Raw genomic sequence first — 18,549 nt, 5'->3', positions numbered from 1 at the left:
CTAGAGATTATAGAAATAATTCTGAATAAATATATTCTGATTTTTCATGAGTGTTCTGTCAAGATTTTCTCCCCATGCAGGTTAGATTGCATGTTGACACAACAATAATGGTAATGATACAACCATAAATCAGGAAGCATTCTATTTGTCAATTTGTCTAGTTTGTCAGTGTGGAGACTTTTCTGTATTGAAGGGAATATTTACCATTCATTAATGACAGCATCTACAAGTACTTCTCAGCTTCCAGAGTGGCTCGATCAAAATAGGTCCTATGATTAGAAACACAATTTGTACTCTAAAAGAGAAATTTCACATAGTATCTGGACTAATCCCCACATGGGAATGGAATATCATCATATAGAACTAGTCACTTAAGTGTAACTTATCCGATTTAAAAGCTATTTGGTTATTGTTGACTACAATAACTTAATTAGCCACAAATATTCAGGACATAAAAACACTCCACCCCATTTAGTCAAAAAGTATTTATTGAGCTCTTGGTTCTAGGAGGGTATCACAATGTAATAATAAGGGGTATTTCTCATAGTTTCCAGACCTTATCTTGTAGGACAAAGAAAGATCAAAATAGGTTTAAAGTTATAATTGCATTAATTATAAAGGCTTTTAGTTTTGTGATGCTTTGAGTAGACCCCTAAAAAAAGCTAGTACAATGAGGACAAATTGTTGCTAAGGACTTAGAATATATATTAATATACATTTAGAGTCAGAGAAGCTTAATGGACAGGTGGTGAAGAGATAGGGCTGAGATTGGATCCTATCAATACCTGGGACCCCTGTTATTTTCTCACTTAATGATGTAATATTTAATGGCAATAAAAGATTTTCTTTTAAAAAAAGAAAAAGAAGAAAAAAACTCAACTTAGAGTATATCCCTAGAGGTCATTCAGTTTCTTCATCTCTAGTTACACATCTTTGCACTTTGTCATGTTAAATTACATGGTAATATAGTGTGTATCACCTTTCCATTGGTATTTCAGTTTCCAGAAATACACAGTTAAATATCTTATGATCTGACATGTTTTATTATCCCCAGAGAGTGCATTTTTTACATGGTGTTTTTGATTGATGTCTCTTTTAGAGATAAATAATAATAGAAAGAGATATAAAAATTCGACCTTAATTTGTATACAGTTCTTACAAATGTACCATAAGATTTTAATAACAATAGGCTAAAACAAATGTATTCTAATTTACTCTAAAATATGTAACATAACAGTATATCATTTGGAAATTGTTTGAGAGCAGTTATGATTAAGCTTGATGATAGTTCAATTTCAGGAAGGGTAAATTAAACTTTATTTTTTTATATCATGCTATAAGGATAATTTATGGCTATGACTTCACATATTGTAGACTGAATCTGGATTGTAGAAACTGAGAAATACATGATAATTTTCTGGCCTTAAGTGGATTTCCAAAAATATTGTATTGTTATTTAAAAACATTAGTTTGTTATTGGTAAAGGCATAAAGCTTTGTTTTAATAAAACATAATTACATGAATGTGCCCTTAAAGTTTAAGGCTTAAACAATAATTAAAGCTGGAGGGCGACTGAATTAACTTTCATTATGTGTTCAGCTTAGCAACATCAATTACCTGACTTAATGCTTTTAAAATCAATCCACTGATTCCATTCCTCCCTGGATTTCTTAGACAAACTTCTGGCAAGAGCTGGTCTTTTCTCTTTGAGGGTTGTTGTCCTCTACTTTTATCTATATGCCTTGGGACCACATGGGCTTCATTTTGGACTCACTTCTGGTTAAATTCTATGCAATATATATAATCAATCAACCTCTTGCAGTTTAAATTACTGTACACACACACAAGCACATGTGCATTATCTATTTAGATATATTTATTTATGCATGTGTGTGCTATCACACACAGGAATTCTTAACCATGAAGGACTGTTTAATTGGCTAGTCAAACTGTACCACATCTATTTGCAGATCTGTTACAGACATCCATGCCATCTAGGTTTTCAATCACTGGTTCCTTCTATAATCATCCTCATTATCATTTGCCACAATTCATTTTCAGATTCTTCACTATTGCAGACATCCTACAGCCCATTCTGCTGTCTACCTGTATCTTTGCTCCTTAGCTTCATGTTTTGTTATTTCTGTAAAGGGCTCATAGCCCCAGTCTGATTTATTAATTTCCTCCAACTTCTAATGATGTTCTTCCTAATTTTTCTTACATTTTCCCAGATTTTTCTGAGTCTTCTTAGAGTTCAATGTTTCCCTCCTAGCTTACCACATACACAACCCTAACCCTGGCTCACAAACTCTAATGTTAAATTTTGTTTCTCATTTAATATCTTTACCACTTATAATAAAAGAGTAATTTTGAAGTTAAATGGTTATGTTTCCTTTGTGTTTCCATCTGTCTCTCCTTATGTGTGTACATATATATACAAGTACTGTGTGTATATGTTTGTGTGTGTGTGTGTGTGTGTGTATACATTTGAATAGGCACAAATACATGTGTGTGTATGGACATTGCTATCAGGTGTGTTTTTAATTACTTCCCACTTTATTTTTTGCTGAGCCAGAAGCCCACTATTGGCCTCCTCTACAAGTACAGAAAATGTGAAAAATCCTATTTCAGCTCCCACATTCCAAGTTAGAATTCCAAGTTTTCCTGGATGCAGTTTTTCTCCATGGGTTCAGAAATGAAAGCCTGTGCTACAGAGGCAAGCAGTAGGCTGGTTGATCTATATCCCTAGCCCCTGGATGGCTATCTTTTCATTTCTGTCAATTAGACTGCCAGGTCCCTGGTTCCTATTTTCTCACTAGAATTCTTTGCATGCAATACAACTGCAGCAGGAACATAAGGAAGTACTGGTTAATAAATTTACTGTGTTCTCGGTATGAGGGGGACATTTGTGAAGTTGACAAAAAGCAGATTCACTTAGTCAATGTTCCTTGTGCAGTTGCTATAATAAAGACACTTTTCTAGTCTTTGATCATTTATAACACAGTGTCTTCCAAACATGGACCTCAAGACTGCCAGAAAGAGTTTAAACACAGACATCATTAAGAATAAAACACAATTTTACAGTAGATGCAAAATTAGAAGAGACCAGTCTTTATGATTCTAAATTATTTTGATATTTGAATCAACAATATATGATTTGTTTTATTTTAATTGCCCTATTTATGTCAGTTAAAATGCAACCCGTTTCGACATAGAAATTGAAGGAGGTTTGAAAATTCAGTGTCACTCTGTGATTTGGGGATCACATTGCTTTCTATATACTTGCAATGCAACTTGCATTGGGTAAAACAGAAAATAAAAGAGACAGACACTGTATAGAAGAAAGCTTGGCATATTTCTAAGAATGATGCAGCAGAATAATTTCATTCTTCACATATTCTTATTAAATAAGGATGTCTAGAATTAAGAAGCTTCAGAACACATTCAGAGGGAAAGAATGGAATGCTTTTTTGAGTTCCTAGAGAACGCAGAAGAATAGAAGTGCTCCTCCCCATCTGCATCATTCATAATTTATCCCACTGCAGACTTTAAACATTTGATATCGAGTTCTCTGTCTCTGTGTAAATGTCACTTTTATTTCCTCAGATAAGGTGATGAGTTGAGAGCCATCCCCAAGCTATGCACATAGGTAGCTGTGCTGAGCCCAGGGCATTTCTTTCTGTGTACTATCCCTAAATCCAGGCCTCGAAGCTTCTAGCCTCTGTAAAATCCAGTCTTCTAAGCTGGCTGATATAATCTGGCTTTTTTCAGCTTCAGACCAAATTGATCTGACTGGCCTTGTACTGACTTTGGCCATATGTTTGAATCTTCTAGTTCCTACCCCCTCTTTGGCAAGTTGTGTCTGTCTTCACCCGTGTCTAGTTTGTTCTCTCTGTAACCTGTCTCTGTAAAAGTGGCATACACACACATACCACCACCACACACCATACACCACACAGCTCATACCATACACCACACAGCACATAGCACATAGCACATAGCACACACCACACACCACACACTACCCACCACACACCACACACCACACACCTTTTTCTCTCTCACACTGTTCTTAAGTAACCCCTCTTTTTCTGTTCTTCTGGTGTGAGTTGGCTATAACCTGTCTCTGACCATTCTGTCTAATCTTTCTTTGACTCTCACTTTATCTGTCCCTAAATTAGATGTCACTTTCAAACATGGCTGCTTCCTTCCACAAACTAACTTTATCTTCATTGTTAAGGATTACAGTCATGTACTAAGGACTTGTTTGTATTTCAATCAGATAGTCTGCATTCTGGCCAGATCATATCTTTGGATCTGATCCCTTTCTAGAGCAGCCATGTTGCTGGTTTAAAAGTCTTCCACATCTCTAATTAATTCTATAGAATAAGTCAATAAATTTAAAATTAGGAAAATTGAAGTTCAATGAAATTACCTTGCTGATATTTTACCCTTTTGAGACTATACAATAATGGAATATATTTTTATTTTACTGTATTAAAGTTTTGTGTGTTTAAGAGCAGCATCTAGATTATAAAGTAGCAATAGTAACAGTATCCTAACAGGTTTTCACCCCAACATCCTAGTCTCTTTGATGAAGAAGGTACTCTGCAGGCAATAAAAAGAGAAATTTGGACACCAAATGAGCCCGCAAATCCTCTAACTATAATCTGTATAGGATGTGCTGGAGCAATGGTGGAGCTGAATTAGTGGGAGTGGCCAAACTATGACTGGTTTAACTTGTGACCCATGCATGTATGACAAGAAGGAAGAGACCTAGGTAGAACCAAACACAACTGGCCAAAAATAAAATAAAGAAAACAAAAAGTAAAATTAATGAAATGATCCCCAGTGATTTTGTACTGTACTCATAGATCAGTGCTTTGTCCAGTCATCAAAGAGGCTTCCTTGGGCCCCAGATGGGCACAGGTGCCCAGAGACCCAATCCAGACTCTAGGCAGAGACAGTATAAAGTGAAGGCCTCTGTAAGGTTTCTGCCTCTTCCTTGGAGCTCATGGGATCTGCAGAAGAAGGGAAGGAAATGTTGTAGGAGTAAAAGATGTAACGGAGACCTAGAATAAGCTAGGCACTCAAGAATCAGTGGGGGTGAACCCATCATAAGAACATGGTTCACTGATTCAACTAAGCAGGGCTCATTGGGGCTCACAGAGATGGAGCAGCAAACCTGGTGAGTGGGTCTGCACCAGGTCCTCTGCATATGCATTATGGCTATTAGCTTGATGGTTTTGTGGTGCCCACAACAGTGGGAACAATTGTGTCTTTGAGTCTTTTGCTGTTCTTTGGACTCTTTTCCACCTATTGGGTTGTCTTGATCTACTTTGATATGAGAACTTTTGCCTTATCTTGTGCTTTGTTTTGTAAGGTTTGATTATTGTCTCTCTCAGCACCCTGCTCTTGTTTGCAGGGAAAAGGCAGGGAAGCGGATCTGGGCAGTGGAGGGGGTGGGTAAATGGGAAGAGTGGACACAAGGAAAACAGTGGTTGGGATGTATTATGAGAGAAGAATCTGTTTTCAATTGAAAACAAAATATATTTTATATTATAAAACACAATAGTGTTTTTAAATGATTAAGATGACCCCTCATTCATTTCTAATTTCATAGTTTACTGTGATTTTTCTTATTCTGAAGGTGAGAAGAAAATAACCCTTGCAGTTTTATCTTTATGAATCAGAAAATCATAGACTACTAAGTGCTTATCACTTCAAAAAGTATTGTAGAAAATCATTAGAATCTCTGAAATGATCCCATTTTCTTCAAATAGGAAAGTTTATTTCACTCTGTGTTGTTTCCTGTTATTCATTTGTTATGTCTTCTTGCTCTACTTGCCACTTTGATTATTACAGTGAAAAAGGCTGGGGCCTGTGGAGACACACTACCCAATCACATGTGCTAGCCTTTATTTGACCAGTTAAAATGGGGAGCAATTTCACATGGAATTACCTGAGTATGTGATCTGCTCTTCCCATAGAGGCCAGACATGGCAGACTGGCTAGAAGAACATACGCCACAGACAGGCAACAGCTTTGGGGATAGCCCTGCCCCAGCTGTTCAAGACCCACCTGACAACCAAGCAGCACATCTGCTACATATTAGCAGGGAGGCCTAAGTGCACCCCATGTATGTTTGGTTGGATCTCAGACTCTGAGATCCCCAAGGGTTCAAGTTGGTTGACTCTGTTGGTCTTCCTGAGGAATTCCTATCCCCTTTGGGGGCCTCAATCCTTCCTCTTATTCTTCCAAAAGAGTCCCTAAGCTCCACCCACTGTTTGGCTGTGGGTGTTTATATCTATCTGAGATAACTGCTGGGTGGCTCCTCTCACAGAACAATATTCTCCTATCTAGAAGCATAATAGAGTATCATTAATAGTGTCAGGGATTAGTGTTTGCACATGGAACAGGTCTGAAGTTGGGCTGTTATTGGTTGGTCATTCCCTAAATCTCTTCTCCATCCCCTGTGCCAGCATTTCTTGTAGACAGGATAAATTTGGGGTTGGAAGTTGTGTAGGTTGCTTGGTATCTCTATTTGTGCTTCCAGCCAGGATACAGGAGATGGCCTCTTCAGCTTCCATATCTCTGAAGTTGTGAGTCACAGCTAGGGTTCAGCCCCATTGATTCTTAAGTGCCTCACTTATTCCAGGTCTCTGTTACATCCTGGAGATGGCCCCTTGCCTTCCCACCCCTGTCAGTTGCAGATTTCCATTCATTATCATGGCCTTCTGGCCATCTTTCCTGTCTTTGCTTGTTTTCTATAACCCCAGGGACTCCCCCATTACCCTCCTCATCTCCTCTTCCTCCCAGTTCCCTCCCTCTTCTCTGCCTCTTATGATCTCCTTCTAAATGAGATTTAAGAATTATTGCTTCTGCCTCCTTAATGAATTTTTTCATTTGATGTCTTTAAGTAAACCTACCTGAATACCACTTGTTTACATTTTGTTCCTACCAAATATTTCACCATGGTCTCGCTTTTACCCAGCCATCCTTTCCCTCTGTCTTCTACCCATCTATTCTACAACTACTTGGCCACCACTGACCTTGCTATTCTTGCAAGGATCTTACCATTTACAGGATGCTGTTATTACATGGTCTTGAGCTTGTTCAGACTGGTCTCGTGATTTTTCTTTATTTGCATCAGGCTGTTTACATGTTAGAGCAACCTCACGGAATTGGCCCCTACTTCTTTTCATTGGATATTAGGTTTTAACTATCAACCATACCGGTTGTGATTTTATTTAAATTATGTTTGAATTATTAATAATTGTCATTATTAAGTTTATTTTTTTAGGCTTCTACCTGTAAGCCAGGCTGTCCCAGAACTCACTACCTAGATCAGCCTTTTTGATTTGAACTCTCAGAGATTCACCTGTCTGTTTTCCCAGTCCTGGGGTTAAAGGCATTTGTCAGGGCAGCTGGCTTAGGTTGGGATTTTATAATCACCACCTGCTGAAGCTTTGCTTGTTATCTATATTGTAAATTATTCTCTTTCCCTCTGTAGATAGCAGATTGGTTGTTGGAGGATCCTTTGAGCTATGAGGTTCCTCTTCAGCGACCTGTCAGCACTGTCTATTGAGATGAATATTTTTGTTTGTTTGTACAGAGGGCAATACGGTGGAATAGTTGTTTCATGTTTTATTTTCTCCTTTCTTTCAGAAAAAATAAATTATCCATGTTATTTCTATTTACTTTGCAATGCATAGCAAAGGCACTTTTTCTTTTTACAATTTTCTACCCTGAAGTATAACTTCTGCTGGCTTAGAAGCTAAAAACATTTTTCACTCCTACACTGTCATATAGTTTTAAAATTTTATATTGTAGTATACTCTCAGGATTTATCTTTTTTTAAATTTCTACATTTCCCATGCTTACACAGGTCTTAGCAACTTCAACAACAGAGAAGTCCTGTATCTACTCTTTCCACATCATCCATCTTACAGAATGAATGGTGTCTGTTTACTTATAAATCTACCAAAATATGATCTGTATGTTATCAAAGACAGTGATTTGTTGCTTTTGTATATGTTGATGGATATATCTTACTAGAATTTTTACACTGTCTTCTGTTTTTAACTCAATTCTTTAATGAAATTTTAGTGGTTTCTCTTTATTCATTTCTGTCTCTTCTGTATTCCTTAAGTCTACAGTTTTCTAATTCTCATACTTCATATAATCCCTGATCAAAACTTTGTCATGTGTGCATTTCTGTTTGTCCCCTTTCTATCCTGCTCTTGTCCCATGCTCCTTGTCTAACATCCTGATAAGTGGATGCAGGCTTCAGTGGGAGCCTCAAGCTTTCTAGTCCAAACCTACATTTTTAGAAGAAGTTAGGTTGCTCAGCACCACATGCTCAGTTCAATACTTGCTACGGCAGCTTTCTGTCTTGCATCATCCTTGGGGAAAGCACCTCATTCAGGAAACTCCTCACACAGACAGGGGAGCAGCTCGTGACATAGGTGATGCTCGCCAGACATTCTTTCTTTGTGAATGCACCTGGAGTTGCCTCTGCCTCCTGTTAGACACAGCTCAGCTCTTCTCTACAAATAAATTACTTTTTTTGTTCCTTAATTCCAGAGACATAATCCACAGACCTATGATTTTGTTTCAGCTTAAAAATGCTTATACATATGACTTCTTTCTGGTGCAAGCTCATCATGTTCTCTTGTATTTGGACTTAGTCAATATAAAACAATTTGATTTAGAAAGACTAATTTGTATACAGAAAACCTCATGCTCCAAACACAAGCACACACACACACACACACACACACACACACACGTATGTGGGTTTATCTCTTTTTTTCCCTAAGGATTTAATACATTCTTTTTAGTGACATGTAGACATGTATTCATATAAACATATGCATGTCTCTATAAAATATAGATATTTCTCTAAAGTTAAATAATCTGATAATTTTTTCAAAAGCAACTGGTCACTTGAATACCTTCTATCCATACAATAATTATGTCTGAATAGCTGTTCTATGTCTTGGATTAAATAATTGAAATGTACACTGTAGCAATTCAGAAATTAAGGAATTCTGTTATAAATTTAAACATACATTTTCCCGCTTAAATTTGTATTTAACAAGTTATATCACAAAGTGAAAAAAAATGTACTAACCTGAATTCAGGAACTCAATTAAATGGATAACATAATAATATTATAGTTGATTTTTAGTAAATTATCAAATCACACAAAAATTAATTCTTCCTAATTCCCTGGTCTAAGCTCCTCTGTAGCAAGGTCATCCATTTCGTCATGCATGTTTTCTTTAAGCAGGCATTGTTTTTTCACCACTGCACATGCTGGGCCAGTTGACTTTGGCTCATTAATTGAAAGAAGGCAGAATCAACCCTGTATGCTAATAAAATACATATGTGTTCTCTCTCTCTCTCTCTCTCTCTCTCTCTCTCTCTCTCTCTCTCTCTCCCTCTCCCTCTCCCTCTCCCTCTCTCTCTCTCTCTCTCTCCTCTCTCTCTCTCTCTCTCACACACACACACACACACACACACAAACAGCATTATATTGTAACTAATTTTATCAAGAAACAGGATATATGCGTATATAAAAAATGACATAGATGTATGATTTTCCTACTTCTTTGCGGGGTGAACTATGCCCCATCAGAAGGCAAAGTGAAGAACTTTGAAATACTTTTGAACATCTCATTCACATGTTAAAAGAAACAAATGCAATCAGTTGGAGGAAAAACCGTCATCACTGAAGCACTGCAGGTGATAAGAGTGGCTACAGGCCCCACAGTATGTAAGGAGCCAGCCCTGGATGGTGCAAAAAAAAAAAAAAAAAGAAAGAAAGAAAGAAAAAAGGAAAAAGAAAAAAGAAAAAAGAAAAGGAAAAAGAAAGAAAAGAAAAGAAAAAAGCCAAAACCAAACACATCAACAACCTATCAAACAAACAAACTAGCAAAAACTGCCTTTCTAAAAAATCATGGCCAATGTACAGTATTAATCATGCATATGCTAATGACAGGGAGACAAACCCAGGGAACTCTGAAGAATGTTTCCCTAGGGGACATGATTCTTGTAAGGCAACTGTGCCTGCCTTGCTGTGAGAGAGGACTGAATATAAACTATGATCCTTTTATTGTTGTTTGATAACAAAGTATGTAGAAACTACTGCCTATTTACATATCAAAACAGAGACAACAAATACAGATATGGGATTGGGGGGTGTCGTTTTCTATTTTCCTGTATTTTCTTGGTTTGTGTAAGTGTTTGAGACATGTAACTACTATCGAGCACATGCCAGCCTAGAAGTTTCTATTTCTTAGCCTGGTCTCAAATTCAAGCCACACTTAACACAGCCTCTGAGAGCTGGGTTTATCGAAATAAACTGTCATACCCAACAACAAATTTAATTATTTAAAACCAGAAATAAATATCAATCTTATTACTTTTTCATGAATAAACAATGTGGTTAAGAATAACTACACAGGAAGATATATGGAAGTGTAATATAGTCAACACTCAGTACTAATTAATTGATCCTCTGTGTATAGAAAATTCATGATTTAGGACTACCACAACATGAGGAATTGTATTAAAGGGTAGCAGGGCGTGAAAGGTTGAGAACCAGTGGTCTAATCCCTTATAAACTATGATGTAGTAATTTAATAAATCCTGTGCATATATTTCATTTCTTTATATATTGCTTAAAATATAGAATACAATTAAAAGTTTCTCAAGTTGTTGTTGTTATACTATATTGTTTATGGAATAATAGTAAGATCAAATTGTCTGCAGATAGTACACATACATTTTTTGCATGGAGGTAAGTTTTCAGTGTGTCCTTGGGTAACCTTTGAAGAATAGCCAACAATATATGTGTGTGTGTGTGTGTGTGTGTGTGTGTGGTGTGTAAATATATGTGTATATATATATATATATGTATATGTATATGTATATGTATATGTATATGTATATGTAATCTTTTAAATAAGTATCTTTTAAATATATAAAGTTTGTAATTTTTTTCCATAATATTCTTCAGAAACTTTTATTTTTATAATTTGGTGTTTCTACTTACCCGTCAATAATTTAGGCTATCATTCTGGGATATCTGGTCATTGCTTATTTTTAATTTATGTACATGTACATGGACCTGCATGAGTATATGTTCACCACATGCTTTTGGGTGCTGCAGCTGCCAGAAGAAAGTGTCAGATATCTGGAACTAGATTTAAAATGGTTGTGAGTCACCTGATATGACTGTTAGGAACTGAACCTTGAATCCTCCAAGGGAGCATTAAGTGTTCTTAATGACTGAGCCATTTTTCTGGTCCCCAGTAAATTCTGTTTAGGGAAAAATAATGTAAAATCAAATTACTATTTTCGCAAGTGAACTTTATAAGCATGAGGTAATATTCAATTATGATAATTGGGTGTTTATTTTCTTCTACGAAAGTCTCCTGTGCCACTGTAAAATTAATAATGGAATGTTCAATGGTATAATGAGAAAAATAAAGTGCATAGCAAATACTTTGTGGGTGTCAAAGGACTTGGTTGAATTTAGAGTATGTTTTCCATTTTTCTTCTCAAACTAATATATAAAGGCATTAATTCATTACACATATATTGATTGATGTCTTAATTTGCACCATAGAATCATTTTATCTGTTAACATTCTTTTAGCTTCTTTTAAGCTCACTATCCCATTTGCAAATAATTGAAACCAAACATTTGTAGACAATCTACAGACCCTACAGTTATTTCCCTGGAATCAGGAGCTCACATAGTAGACAGTTTTCTCCAGGGTGATCATATTCCAGCTTCATTTTTAGTTTGTGCTTTACACACAGCACTTTGTACTCGTCTATCTGAGCTATTATTTTTAAAAAACTATTTTCCAAAACACATATAGAAACATTTATAAATTAATGAATATAAAAAATTTTATGTTTTCTTGAGTGAGAAATCAGTTGAAAATAGAGATGAGTTCTAGTGGAATAAAACTAACACTGATTGAAATTGCAAAAAAGAAACTATAGCATAAGCAATGCACTATTGGATAAAGACTTTGCAGAGCATCTTAAGGAACAGAATTCAGTTCCCAAGTAACAAGCAAGTATTGATGTTCTCTGTAATTTCAGCTTGGGAAGGGTAAGGTCAAATCTCCAGAGAAATTTGCTTTTGAGATTAGTCATATCTGTGAAAGTAAGGGTCCATGATTCAAGGAAGGATGATAAGCTGGACTCAAAATAATATACGACAGCAAAGAGTGTTTTGTTCTGCACAAGTCCAGCATGCCAGGGGCCACCCATCTACCATGATGGAGATACCCAAGTGGGCTCCCAGTTCCAATTTAAAGCACATTATGGGAATTCCAGGGAGGGGTAGGTGACCTTTATCTTAATTGGTTGCTTCTGTATCTAGGGACATTACAGAACCTTTGCTGGGGTATGGGGTTGCTGTGTGAGCCTGAAAACTGTTGCTGAATTGAAACCCTGAAGCCTGGAAACCCAATGCGCTTGTCTCAGGACAGGTCACTTTGCAGCTTCTGATGGTGGGGCAGTTTCTTAGGAGTTTTTGCCTTAAGGCCTGCCTGAGCTCTAGGGTTTTTCCAGAACTGAATTGCCTGGATTTGACCAGTTCTTAGAAACAGAAATCTAGGCCTAGTCTCTTGAACTGCTGATTTGAAGCCTGTCATGGAGTCAGGCTGTCTCAGTACTCTCATGAACTCTAAGTCTGATTGAGAGACCCTGATCAAAGAATAAGGTGTAAAATTGATTGAGGAAGATCCAAGGTTGTCTACATATACAAACACATACTTGTCTGTATGTTTCAATATGTGACCATATACATAGAAAACATAGGTACATACATGCACACATACTAATGAAGAGAAGGAGGAAAAATAAGAAATGCATGATTTGAAATTTTATTAGTAAACTAAAAAAATATGAATGTGTTTCTTTAATTCACCACTAATGGTCAAGAGAAATATTATTCAATATTCAGGCTCATAAAATTTTTACATAAATATGGGGGAGAAAAGCATGGTTTTAAGCACTTTGAGAATGAAATTTGTCATGTATTAGCACAGATAAAATTCTATAATGCAACAGTCTTGATTATTTATTGCATTGGTTTAGTAATTTGTAAATATGACTTGGTAATATGTAGAGAACGCATGATGTCATCATGCCTGGCTGGCTTCACTAAAGGTAGCATCTTTACCAAACCATGACAAACTTTACTGCAGCCTAGTACGGTTCAATAGTGACAAATATTTGGTTTTGGAACTTTTCTCAAAACCCCTACATGTATAGATTATTTAAAGAAAACTAGAATTATCATCATATTAAAACTTCCGATAAATACAGATCTTCGCATAGTACTGTAGAATGTTGATGATTAGAAGGTTCTGGAGACAACTCCATGAGGCTGCTAAGGATTAGGTGTGACTGACAAGACATTTGTAACAGGTACAATGGAAGGTTTTCCAAATGAGGTGTGACCTTCTCTGATTAAAAAGTAGATTGGTAAGGAATCACATTTGTACATGTCTGTCAATGAGGGAATGAGGAGTAAATTATCAATATAAATCTCTCCTTCCTTCTCCTTTATACTCCCTTCCCTTCCTCTTTTCTCCTTCCTCCCCTGTGCACTTCCCTCCTTCCTCTTTCCTATTTTCTTTCTTTCCTCCTTCTCATTTATTCCCACCCTTCATTCCCTTCCTTTCTTATTATAATGCTTTCTTCCTGGCTTGCTTTCCTATCCATCTTCCCTAACAGTGACTTACGTCCAAAGACATCCCACTTCTCAAAACTAAACATTCTCTAAGAAACTACAGTTATTGTCTGATATTTGTTAATGATAATGATAATATTTAAATCATATAATTATTTTAATTCAATTTTACAAATATTTAGAAATATTAGTCACCTGTAAGAATATTATACTACTTAATAGTTTTATAACACATGGCTTCTTGATGCACAAAAAGGTAAGTCATTTTTGTTTTTTCCTTTTCAAATCTCATAGCAATGTGTGATACATTTATTGTGTTAGAAACTGTTATTGTCACGTGGTTTTAAAATCATGTACTTTGTAGGTCTTATTAATTTTTACTGAATGTCCTCCATCTGTCTCAGAGTCCCATTCAGAATATCAGATAACATCAAATTTATCATGTGCTTTGAAGTGCCTCTTCAGTGTGACAGTTTCCCAGTGTGACATTTATGAGGAGTGATAGCCATATAGTTCATGGCTTGTCCTTCTCCTGGAATTTATCTGGTGTTTTTATCATAATTAGATTGAGGTTATGGCTTTTGGAAGAGTAGTCCACAGAGGTGAGATACCATTTTCATTGAAACTCATAAACACCATTCAATATCACCACGAGTTATGTTTCATAATGTCAACCTTCACCAAAAGCTTAGCAAGTGTTTGATAGTTTTTACACTATGAAATTATTCTTCACAGCCTCCCTTCTCTCCCTCTTAGAAGGAAGTCCTCAGAGACATCCTATTGGTGAATACTTGAGGACTATGTTCTCTCTCCTTAAGGCTGGAATACCTATATATTTGACTTAAGTTCTACATTAGTCCTTTGATTTTCTTTATTATATTTACTTACTCATATTTTAAAACATTAATATCATTCATATTGGTTCATGAAAGCTTATCTTTCACTTTGCATTCTAGTTTACAGAGATTAATGTTTACAACACCTCAGATTTCATGCCCTGGACCCCAACAGTCACTGTGACAATATTAGGAGGCAAGGTTTTGTGGAAATGATGCATTTATAAAAATGGATGGTCATTACGGAGTCTGCCTCCCTCCAAGTGAGGTATGGCAGGATCAGGGCCCTGTGAATTAGGAAGCCAACCCTCTGACAGCAGTGACTCTGCCACGCTTTGTCCTAGAGGAGCAGCTCCGTGGCAAGCTCCTTGGCTTTCTTAGGACATGTTCAGCAGCGTGAATAGACTAACAGGCAGGCAAAAGAGGCTCCATTTCATGATTTTAATGCTTCCACTGAGGTACTGGGAAGTCCTTCTTTTGATTTTCAAGTATTTCCATCACAAAGATTTTTTTAATTGTGTATATCTGTGTTTTAACTGTGTATGTATATGTATGTATGAATGTGGTATATTTACACAATGGAATACTATTCAGCTATTAAAAATAATGAATTAATTATTTAGGCAAATGGGTAGAACTGGAAAACATCATCCTAAGTGAGGCAACCCAATCACAAAAGAATACACATGGTATGCACTCATTGATAAGTAGATATTAGCCTACAAGCTTGGAATACTCAAAATCACTTCTATTACTACCTTAAATAATGCCATGGTCTTACTTACATTGCTTTTATATACCTCTTTTGACATTTAAAGATTTTAATCATTTCACATGTTTCTTGTTACAACCTCTGCTCTTCCAACCTCAGTGCATAATTCAGCTAATTATGTCAAATTAGTTATTTTACACACTTTCTGAGAGGAGGCTGCAATTTCCTAAATGAATTCATTTTTAAATTTATATACTAAAGTTAACTGTGGTGTAAATTACAATAGGTTATGAGATACATGACATAGTGCACCTTACAATATAGTTTCACATAAACTATTTTCAGTGCCCTCAAAACTGTGTGTTGTGTGTCACCCTTCAATGCTATGCTCCTACTTTTCAGTCCAGATCAAGTAAGGCATTTTAATATTTACAAAGTTTTGTCTTTTTTCAGGACATATTATTGGAGTTACTTGAACTTTTTACCTATTTGTGGGCATATATTGTGAAATAAACTTGACATAAATTCTTTAATTGAATACAATATACCTATTTTCTTAGTAGTTTAAGTTTCTAAATAATTGAAAGGCATCCTTCTACTTGGCTGTACAATTTTCATGTCTCATTCAGAAAACACATTTGTCCTTTACAGAGAATTTTATTTTATGCATTTTCAGGTTTTCTAACCATTGTTTTTTCTTCTTTCAATAATGATGAAAACTGTTACCTTTTTCACAATCAGATTGGACATTTATGGATAGTTAGACTGTTTCTAATAGAGTGTGTTGCCTATTTTTAATTAGGTTGTTAGTGTATATTTTGTTGTCCTTTAATGGCTACTTCTTATTTTATAAATATATCTTCTCCTTTATTTGTGATTTGCAAAGGTTTTCTCTTAAGTGGAGCTTTTCCTTTTCACTGAATGTCAAAGAGCTCTCCTTTATAGTCTTACAAATTAGTTTATAGCTAATGATGTCTAACTTACTTTGCTTCAGGTATTGTACCCAAAAAGCTGGACTCAAACTCAGATTAACTCATACTCTCATTAGTCTTCTCCCAAAGCCACCTAGTTTAACATTGTATATTCATATAAGAGACCCATTCTGTCTTGAGTTTTATGAAATACTAGTAATTGGAAAAGTGGCAGAGGTCAGGCATTTTTTTTCCTCACACCTAACATGAAAATTTCATTCTTTCCTTAATAAATGATGTCTTTTGTTGAAGACAAGTCAACTTTGGTTGTGCTGGGAATTTTTAGACACTTCTCTGTTCTATTCCTCTGCTTTAGATGCCGACCACTGCCCACTGCCATCTCCACTTCTGCAGTCTTGTCGTTCCCTGCGCTTGCAGAAGTGTTAGTCCCGACAGTGTAGACTATTCTGGCTTGACTTCCCATTCAGGTAAATTCTGCCTGTTGCTTGTTTGTTTGTTTTTGTTTTTATTGCTTATTTTATTTGTTTACATTTCAAATGTTATCCCCTTCCCAGTTAAACATCCTAACCTCTCTTCTGACCCCCTGCCTCTATGAGGGTGCTCACCCACCCACCCACATGCCCACCTACTCCTGCCTCAGCGCCCTAGCATTCTTCTCTGCTGGGGCACCCAGCATTGGGCCCCCTTCCCATTGATGACAGATAAGGCCATCTTCTGCTACACATGCAGCTGGAGCCATGGGCCCTCCATGTGTGTTCTTTGGTTGGGGGTCCTAGGGAGCTTTGGTATGGGGAGGATTTGGTTGGTTGATAGTTTTCTTCCTGTGGTTTTGCTAACCCCTTGTTTTTTTTTGCTTTTTAATAAACAATTCTATTTTTATTGGTATTTACTGAATCTCTATATCAAGTTGGTATGATTGTTATTTAAGCAATTAAAAACTGATAATATCTATCTGTCAGCATTTTTGTATCTGCTTTATTTTATTATAATAGAAGTTTTGAGTTGTGTATATGGCTTTTAATATATATTGATTTTGTTTAACTAGGTATATCTTCTTTTATCTCTGTTAACATCGAATAATAGTAACCCTAGAAGACAGAAGCTTTCCCCTGATTTGAATTGCATTGCAAAGCTCTGTACTTTTGACATTCGGTATATTTAACATTTTTTTAATCTTTTATTAAATGTTGGTCACTTCATTTTAAAGTATTTATACATTATTTTTGTTATAATGGACATTAATAACACATAGATCTTAAAATGAATACCTTCTGCTTTTATATTACATTGCTTTATTTGTCATATTTATGTTACTGTTATTACTTAGATTTTTACAGACTATCTTATTTTATATTTTCTACATTCTGTCTCTATGGTTTTTGTTTTTCTGTTCTCCTTTACTGTTGTTCACAAATAAACATTTTCTACTGTAGTATTTGAAAACTGAAGTATTACTTGTCCTAAGTTTTTACTGATAATTGGTAGTACATTGGTACCCTTTCAGCAACTATTTTAGATGTATTCCAACTAGAAAGTTTTGTCAGATGTATTCTCAGAAGACTTTAATTATAAGACAATTCCCATAGTTATATTATCCTGCTTCTTTCTGTATATTTATTACAATAAATATTATATCTATGTTTTACAAACCAACAGAAATACCATAATTATTTTATATTTATCTTTAGTTTTATAAAGAAAGAAAAAATAAGAGAAGGTACAAGCTTACATAATTCATTTTATTTATCTTCTCAGACATCTAGTTCATAGTTGACCCTGTGAGTTACAGGTGACTTCTGGGGTCATGTCCTCATTCGGATGAATCCTATTTATTTACACTATCGTGTGCTTTTAAATAATTATCTTAGCAGTTTTCGTTTCATATGTATTCCCATTTCCATTGTACATTCTTCACTTTGTACTTGAGGAAATCCTAAGTATTTCTTTAGTATAATCAATTAAACAACTGTATTTTAATCAGTATGAGATCATTGTTATTTGTCTTCAGTTTTTAAAGGATTTTATTTATTTTATGTATATGAGCACACAATGTAGCTGTTTTCACACACACTAGAAAAGGCATCAAATTCCATTACAGATGGCTTTGAGCCACCATGTGGTTGCTGGGAATTGAACTCAGGACCTCTGGAAGACCAGTCAGTGCTCTTAACTGCTGAGCCATCTCTCCAGCCCCATTGATCTTCATTTGGAATGACAACTTTGCCCTACATAAAGTTTGAGTGACACTATGTTCTCTCTCAGTTCTTTGTGTTTTCTCTTAATTTTTGATTAAAAGTCAGTCAAATTTTAAGTAGATAATGCTTACAAGAATTTCTCAGTTTTA

This window comes from Apodemus sylvaticus, chromosome 16 (genome assembly GCF_947179515.1).
Source record: "Apodemus sylvaticus chromosome 16, mApoSyl1.1, whole genome shotgun sequence".
NCBI lineage: Eukaryota > Metazoa > Chordata > Mammalia > Rodentia > Muridae > Apodemus > Apodemus sylvaticus.
This window is presented reverse-complemented; position numbering follows the sequence as displayed.